The sequence below is a fragment of the Colobus angolensis genome, unplaced genomic scaffold (assembly GCF_000951035.1).
Source record: "Colobus angolensis palliatus isolate OR3802 unplaced genomic scaffold, Cang.pa_1.0 Scaffold82, whole genome shotgun sequence".
In the NCBI taxonomy this organism is placed as follows: Eukaryota; Metazoa; Chordata; class Mammalia; order Primates; family Cercopithecidae; genus Colobus; species Colobus angolensis.
Genome location: NW_012122043.1, coordinates 4,147,216 through 4,151,674, shown reverse-complemented (window position 1 = coordinate 4,151,674; position 4,459 = coordinate 4,147,216). Strand labels below are relative to the sequence as shown.

Below are 4,459 nucleotides of genomic sequence, written 5' to 3'. Positions count from 1 at the left end.
CGGGGGTCGGAGGCGGCGTCAGTGGCCAGGGCGCTGGCCTCGCTCGGCAGTGAGTGACCGCGGCGGCGCCTGGGGACGGCCCGCGCCGAGCACCTAATGTGAACCAGGCCCTGGGTCGAGCGTGGCACAGACCTGGCCACACTCACGCCCCACTCGCGGGATCGGCTGCCTGCCTTGTAGGGAGGAAGCGGGGCGTCCAGCGCCTGGCCAAGGTCACCGGCCCGACGTGGCCGCAGAAAGCGGGACTGGACTCCCGATCGCGGCAGGAGTCACGCTAGGCCGTGAGGAGCGGGGGAGGTGAGGGGAGTGACAAGTCGCGCCCCGTCCGTGTACCTGCAGCGGGAAGAGTAAGTATGGGCGCTTACCTACAATTGGGGGCGGCCGGGCTAGTTTGGAAAATTTTTACCACAGCAAAGGAGACGAGGAGGGAAGGGCATCTTGGAGCAATTAGTGCTGCAGAATCTTGGTTCCAGACCCGGTTCCGCTGATGTGTCATCTTGGGTGTGTCCTTCCCCTCCCTGGGCTCAGTTTCCTCATCTGTCACAGGAGAGAATTGGGCCCCCCACCCTGCACTCCCGACCGCCTGAAAGTGGGGCAGGATGGGTTGGAACAGCCAGAGAAAGCTTCTTGGAGGAGGAGACGTTGGAATCTAGGTAGGAATCTTCCCCTTAAGGAAGGGGGTAGGATTCGCTTGTGAAGGAAGGAGGGCATTCCAGACCTGGGTATCAGATTGAATAGAAGCTTCTGGAAATGAGCAGGGTGTTGTGAAGGAACAAAGAGGAAACTGGCCTGCCTGGTGCAGAGGAATCCTGGCTGAGGAGTGAGATGAAGGTAAGGGGGAGCATAGAGGTGGGAGAGAGATTGAGAGACAGAATCACACCAAGTGTAGTGCTGTCCCCCCACCTGGACATACCTGCCTTTCAGGTAGTAGGCAGTGCCGGAAGGGGCAGGTTTACTGCTGAAAATAGAAGGGGCTGGGCTCCAAAGATGGTCAGTCAACCAGCGTACTCCTGTGCCAAGCAGGAGGTTCTTGGGCACGGGCATTCTGTGGAAGAGTGGGATATGGACTTTGTTGTGCCCTGATCTGGGCCCCTTTGACTGGGGAAGTTGAGTGTCCCCTAGTGACCCGCAGTCCCATCCTTTATGCTTGGATTGAGATGTCTCCATTAGGAAGGAATTGTAAATAAGTAGCCCCTCACCTTGAGCTGACTGGCCCCTGGCGTCGCTGCACAAAGTGACATGGCCTGGTTTTGCCATTGCTTGCAGGGATGCTGAGTAAATATCACTTGATGGCACTAATACATTGCACACCAGATACTCTTTGGGCCGTCAGAAAGCAGGTCCCACCCAGAGGAAGAACCTAACTGGGCCAATTACAACTTGTGGAATTTAGAGACTGAGAATGCTGTTCAGAACAGCTGATCTGTTACGGAAATGCTGCCTTAGAGTGTAATTTGCAGGAAAGAGGAAGTTTAGTTTTAAACCAGATCTTCAAGAGTTGAAACATACTGAAGAAGGAAAAGAATTCTGAAGCAACTGCAGGTATTCAGCTAGCCGCTTGACAGTTTGAATACTTATTTTTTGTTAGAATCCTTTGGTATATGGAAACATTCCCAAATTAGGCCTTGGGTTTATCCTTAAAGTGGCATGTGAAAATGATACACATGACAGAAAAATAGATGGTCACTGTATTAGATTTCTTAGAATGTTAGGGAAGTACATTTTTTATTACTTTCTATGGAAACAAAACACCAGTGTTGAACATTCTTTTATATCTTGCAAGTCACAGACTTGAAGATAGTAAACCAGCAATCTGACTCTTCCAGTGGAATTGAATATTGGAGCATCTTCTGCCCACAGAGAGGATTTTGTCGTGGCATGATTGGGGGTATAAAAGCATTAAGCATAGCCTGCAGACTGTAGTGGTATAGAAGAGTTTCTTGGTGGTGAGCCTTTCAGTATGTGAGGGATCAGTCTCCCCAGGCACCCCTGAGCCTCCTTTAGTGCAGGTTCTCGGGGAGCTGGGTGTGGCCCTGGTGCTTGCTGTTCTATGGGACTCTTCATTCTGGCTTTCCTAGGTTACTGCCTGCTGAACTCATGTTCAAGCATGTTGTGCTTTTATTTTTTACTCTTTGCTTCATTTGCATTCCCAAGGTCAGCCAGAGACCTGGTAGTCCTTGTGTAGGGCATCTGGTGCATCCAGCTGACCCCCAGGTGATGGATGGATGCACGTCTTGGTCCATAACTGGGTGACCCTGATGATGTGGCAGGACTGATGTGATCGAGTCTGCACACGTGGCAGCAGACTTGGCTGGGAAGGGAATCACTGTTCCATGACAAGGAATCCTTGTGAGGGATTTTTGACAAGATCATTCCAGGTAGGGGCTGAAGCAGGAGAGCTTGGCTCTAGATGGTGCTAATGTCTGTGGTAGCTGAAGCCCCTACAGGTGTTTGTGACTTTTTCCCTGTGAAGTAACTTCATCAGCTGAACCCAGCTGCTTTGCCCTGTGATGATGTGCTCTTATAGAGGTCCACCTGAGGAGATGGCACAGTAGCGTAACAATGAAGAAAGTAATGTTGGCTTATTTTCACATTTTTGTCAACTTTATTGAGGCATAATTGAAATACACTAAACTGCCCATATTTAAATTGTGTAATTGATTAGTCTGAAACCATGACCACAATCGAGATAAAAACATGTCCTGCTGGGCATGGTGGCTCACGTCTGTAGTCCCAGCACTTTGGGAGGCTAAGGCAGGTGGATTGCTTCAGCTCAGGAGTTCAAGACCAGCCTGGGTAACATGGTGAAGCCCTGTCTCTACAAAAAAATTTAAAATTAACTAGGCATAATGGTGTGTGCCTGTAATCCTAGCTGCTTTAGGGGGTGGAGGGTGCTGAGGTGGGAGGATCTCTTGAAACTAGGAGTGAGAGGCTGCACTGAGCTCGAGTCACACCACTGCACTCCAGCCTGGGCTACAGAGCAAGACCTGTCTCCAAAAACAAACAAAAAACATTTCTGTCATCCGTAAGAGGGAAACTAGTGTGTCTTTGGTGACTGCTTCTAGCAGCTGAGTGGCTTTGGGCAGCCTGCCTTCTGGGTCCCTGTTGTCCTGGGGTCCACATGTTAAAATGGAATGGGAGTAGAAGTCCATTCCAGCTTTGCAATTCTAAGAGCTTATGACTGTTGAAGCGCAGAGCTGTCTTGGAAGCCTTTAGACCAGTGCTTCTTAAGGGGTTTACGGTATGTGTATGTCTGTGTCCTCTGAGTGGAAAAGACTGTGCAGTTCAGAAGATCGTATTCTATGTATTGTTTTCATTTCTAAAAAATTCTTTAAAGTTTTTTATTTTTTGAGATGCAGTTTCACTCTTGTTGCCCAGGCTGGAGTGCAATGGCACCATTACTGCAGCCTCCACCTCCTGGGTTCAACCTATTGTCCTGCCTCAGCCTCCCGAGTAGCTGGGATTACAGGCACCCACCACCAGGCCCAGCTGATTTTTTTGGTATTTTTAGTAGAGATGGGGTTTTGCCATGTTGGCCAGGCTGGTTTAGAACTCCCGACCTCAGGTGACCCACCCGCCTTGGCCTCCCAAAGTGCTGGGATTACAGGCATGAGCTACCATGCCTGGCCTATACTGTTTTCATGATACAAACAATAAAAAATAAAATCTGACAGCCTTTAGGAGATAGACAGAAGATGATGTGAGAAACTGTGTAAGAGACCTGGGTGGAAAATGGTTTCAAATGCCAACGAGGAAAGGAATATTCTTTTTTTTTTTTTTTTTCTGAGACGGAGTCTGGCTCTGTCGCCCAGGCTGGTCTCAAACTTCTGAGCTCAAATAATCTGCCCGTCTCGGCTTCCCAAAGTGCTGGGATTACAGGCATGAGCCACGGGGCCCGCCAGCCTCTTTTAGGAAGAAAACCTGATACTGTCACTCCACTGTTAGAAACCTCTCAGTGGGGTTTTGGAAATGAAAGTCTAACTTCTTGTGTCCTTCTGACGGTCTCCATGCTGAACCTCATCTTTCCGATGGTCCACTCCTCCAGGGGCCTGCCTGACGCCCAGGGCGGCCCCTCGTCAATCACACAGGCCGCTCATGAGCGCGGGATGAATCTGGGCTCCTAAAAGAGGACAAGTTGAAATGGATTTTTAAGGCACTTTAAACACATTTAAGAGAGAAAATAAGGAATAGAAAGGACATGACAAAAACAGTGGGGCCTGCGGGCGCAGCACACGGTTTGGGGTTGGTCGTGGTTTGCGCGTCTGACCGCCCGGTCTCCCTCACCGCCCGCACTGCAGGCTGCGGGGCCCGGTCCAGTCCTTTGCACTGCAGGTGCGGTGCTGGACAGCGGGAGCTCCAGCCACGGAGGCCGCTCCTTCAGGGAAGGATAACCCGGGCTCCTCCGAGCCCCTAAGTCCTGAAGACCAAGAAGTTAACTCCGGTTGGAACCAGGCGCAAA

At 50.5% G+C, this 4,459-nt stretch overlaps 1 protein-coding gene across 1 annotated transcript in view; it reads left to right on the top strand.

Moving 5' to 3' along the window:
• Positions 1-1,425: 1,425 nt before the first annotated feature.
• UBE2F (ubiquitin-conjugating enzyme E2F (putative)) overlaps positions 1,426-4,459 on the top strand; it is a 75,751-nt gene continuing 72,717 nt past the window's right edge. Inside the window, exon 1 of the mRNA XM_011929592.1 lies at positions 1,426-1,542. The gene's annotated coding sequence lies outside the window, so the exon portion shown is untranslated. The remainder of the gene's footprint in view (positions 1,543-4,459) is intronic.